Raw genomic sequence first — 3,730 nt, 5'->3', positions numbered from 1 at the left:
TTTTTTTTTTTTTTTTTCTTTTTGAGACAGTCTTAGCCAGGTGTGGTGGTGCAGGCCTGTAATCCCAGCACTTGGGAGGCTGAGGCAGGAGGATCATTGTGAGTTCGAGGCCAGCCTGGGCTGCAAAGTGAGCTCAAGGCCAGCCTGAACTGCATAGTGAGACCCTGTCTTAAAAAGACAAAAAAGAAAAAAAAGAAAAAAGACAAAAAAAAGAGACAGTCTTGTTAAACTGCTAGGCTGCCCAGGCTGGGTACCCCAGCTCCCTGAGTCCTGGAATTATAGGCAGGTGCCCCGGAGGCCTCGATGGACCGGCTGTGAGAGGCGCTCACACACTGCCAGCTGCGAGCAGATCTGAGGCAGCTGCACACCTGCAACTCAAAGGCGCCAGTGCCAGGTGGCGCTGGCAGACATGACTGGCAGGTGCTCTGGCTTCCAAGGGCTTCTATCACGGATTTCATTTTCCCAGTACTGGGTGTTGAACACAAGGCCTTCATACTGAACTCCATCCCCAGCACTTTTTATTTATTTATTTACTTTTGAGACAGAGTCTTGCTAAATTGTCCAGACTTATCTCAAACTTGCCATCCTCCCGCCTCAGCCTCCCCGGAGTGCTGGGATTAGAGGTGTGCATCACCACGCCCTGCTGAGATCATCCTCCAGACAGACATCTAGGCTGGGACCCCAAGATTTCTTTTTTTCAGAGTATTTCCCTTTTGAGGACTCCCTACTTGTCCAGAGAAGCTGCCTGCCATCTCTCTCTCTTCCCGCTTGTCCCCCACCTTCAAATAAATAATCTTCTTTTAAAAAATTTTTTCTTTTTGCTTTTAATTGGAAGTATAAAATACATCTTTTATTTGGCTTTAATTGTCGAAGTATTTTCCTATGAACTACTGGGATTTTGACCATTTTCCCCACTTGACTCAGCAGCTGGAGAAATGCTCACCACTGACTATAGAAAGCGTTCCCGTGGTAAGTTACTAAAGTGCCCGAGCTGTGCTCAAACTTGTGATCCTCCCGCCTCAGCCTCCTGGACCGCTGGGATGATAGGCGTGTGCCCCCACGCCTTACCTTTATGGGTTTCTCTCTTCCCACAAATGCTCGTGTTACAGCGCAGAAACGAAACAGCGTTGCTAAGTAACTCGGGCAAGGCAAGGCAAACAGCCAGGATTAAACCCGGGCGCTCTTTTTTCCTTGAAGCTTGAATTTTTCAAATTGACAAATAGAAATGCGAGGCGTGGCTCCCGGCAGCGCGGGGCCAGTAGGCAGCCCGGGGTGGGGGTGGGGGCGGAGGGATTCCCCCCAAATCCTGCTCATGTGGCAATCAGGGCCGCCTGAGCCCCTGGGGCTCCTGCCTGCCTGTCCCGCTGCCCGGCCCCGGGGCCACGCGGAGCAGTCTGCGTGTGGCGGGTGTGGCCGGGAAGCGGTCCTCGCGGGCCTCCTGGCGGCCGCGCACGACCTTGCAGTCTGGGGGCGGCGCGACAGGTGTGCACTGCCGAGGTCTGAACGCAGGGGGGCGCATTTGGGTCCCGGAGGGCTGTGCTTTGGGACCCGGTTGCGTCCCTGCCTGCGGCTGTACCCCTCCTTCCGGGAGGGGCAGCGGCAGGTGTCAGGACAGTGACGGGTGGGGCGGCTGCTTGGTTTATTCCCGGCCTCTTATTGATACCGAGTAGAGCAGGGACGGTGAGTCATTCCCTCCCCGCGACGTCGCTTCCTTGTCTCCAGGGCGCAGTTTCACCCAAGCCATGAGAAGTCAGCTCCGGGGATGCGAGGCTGCGCTCAGGGATGCCCACCTCCGTGCTGGGGGCCTGCCTGCCCGGAAGAGCGGGGTACCCCTCCCCATCAGTCTTCCCAGGGACCCCCAGGCCCTGGGTGGGTGGGGGCACTTGGCCTCAGTCACCACCTTGGCCACACCTGGTATGCCTTCTGCGACACCAGGGACGCCACGCCCAGCCAGGGACCCCAGCTAGCCAGCCGGCCAGCCATAGAGGGAAGGGCGGTTCGGGTGCTCATGGCCACTGATCAGCGTTTCCATTTTTTTTCTCTTTAACTTAAAAGTACTGGGGCCGGTTGGGGTGGCTGTAATCCCAGCACTCAGGAGGCTGAGGCAGGACGATCGCCTTGAGTTCGAGACCCGCCTGGGCTACATAGTGAGTTCAAGTCCAGGCTGAACTACATAGTGAGATCCTGTCTCAAAATAAATAAATAAATAAATAAATAAATAAATAAAATAAAATAAAATAAAATAAAATACTGGGAATTGAACCTAGGGCCAGAACACTGAGCTACATCGCCAGCCCTTTGTTTTATTTTTTATTTTAAAACGGGGTCTTAGCCGGGCGTGGTGGCACATGTCTGTAATCCCAGCACTTGGGAAGCTGGGGCTTCCCAAGGAGGATCGTTGCAAGTTCGAGGCCAGCCTGGGCTACAAAGTGAGCTCAAGGCCAGCCTGAGCTGCATATGGAGACCCTGTCTCAAAAAGACAAACAAACAAACAAACAAACAAACAAAAAAGCCGGGATCTTGCTCAGTCACTGAATTGCTCAGGCTGGACTTGAACTTGCCATCCTCCTGCCTCAGGCTTCCAGAGTGTAGCTTTTACTTTTCATGTACAAATGGTAAAAATAATTTACCATTATGTAAATTACCTATGGCTCACCGTTTGGACAGCCCGTGTGGGCCACTTCTGGCAGCGGGTTACAACTCCCGCTCCACACCTCCACCTGCCCTTAGCGTTGGCCTGAGCGCGACTTTCAAAATTTCTATGGAGCGGCAGGCGCTCTCAGAGGCTGCAGTTCCCCCGAGCAAACACAAGAGGGAGCTCCAGCACGAGCCGACGCCGGCCTGGGCCGCCCGCGGGGGGACGGAGACATCACCCAGCGTTTGCCGCGCCACTTCCGGGCCCCTGCGGAGGCGGGGGCGGGGGTTGGCTACGCCCCCACGGCTTCCTTGCTCGGAGTCCTGGGCGGGGTAGGGCCGCTTAGGAATAGAGCTGCTTGCCGCGGGGCTGGACGCAAACGCCCGGAATGTGCACCGCACCCAGCTACCTGCCCAATCCTTTTTATCTTTTGAGACAGGGCCTCTCACTAAATCCCTAAACTGCGCAGGCTGGGATCCAACTTGTGATTCTCCTGCCTCAGCCTCCCCAGTGCACTGATTACAGGGGTGCATTATCGTGCGCGACTGCCTTGGTGGCTTCTTGTGTTGTTGTTGTTTTTGAGACAGGGTCTCACTATTTGGTCAGGCTGACCTTGAACTCACTGTTAGTCTAGGCTGACCTCAAATTCTCAGCCATCGTCCTGCCTCAGCCTCCTGAGTGTTGGGATTACAGGTGTGCACCACCACGCCCTGCCCTTAGTAACTTCTGAGTTTCTCCCCATCCCGAGCAGCCTGGGCTCCGGTGTGGTCCTCGGAGTGAACCTGTGTAGACCTGAGCCGTGGTATAGGGCCATGCTTGGTTGCGGGTAGAGCTGGCTTCACATCCTGACTCCACTTGCTGTGTGACCCGGCTGAGTCACAGGGTCGGGGTATTAACAGAGGTTGTGTGTGGGCGCTGCCTGATCCTGGCATTCACGCAGTGCTATTTACAAGCTGGGAGTGGTGGGGCAAGCTGTAATCCCAGTACTCTGGGAGGCTGAGGCAGGAAGGTGGCCAGTTGAAGCCCAGCCAGGGTAATTTAGTGACTTAGCAAGGCCCTATCTCAAAATAAAAAATAAAAAAGGAGGGGGTAGGA

The 3,730-nt window shown here is 54.9% G+C and overlaps 1 long non-coding RNA gene across 2 annotated transcripts in view; it reads right to left on the bottom strand.

Moving 5' to 3' along the window:
- LOC106149904 overlaps positions 1-1,109 on the bottom strand; it is a 19,090-nt gene extending 17,981 nt beyond the window's left edge. For both annotated transcript variants that reach the window (XR_001236374.1, XR_001236373.1), the window contains exon 1: positions 1,069-1,109. This is a non-coding gene — a long non-coding RNA (uncharacterized LOC106149904). The remainder of the gene's footprint in view (positions 1-1,068) is intronic.
- Positions 1,110-3,730: the final 2,621 nt, after the last annotated feature.

This window comes from Chinchilla lanigera, unplaced genomic scaffold (genome assembly GCF_000276665.1).
Source record: "Chinchilla lanigera isolate Chin_1 unplaced genomic scaffold, ChiLan1.0 scaffold00055, whole genome shotgun sequence".
Taxonomy (NCBI): Eukaryota; Metazoa; Chordata; class Mammalia; order Rodentia; family Chinchillidae; genus Chinchilla; species Chinchilla lanigera.
Note: the sequence above shows the minus strand (reverse complement) of the source record. Positions and strands in the feature narration are given on the sequence as shown.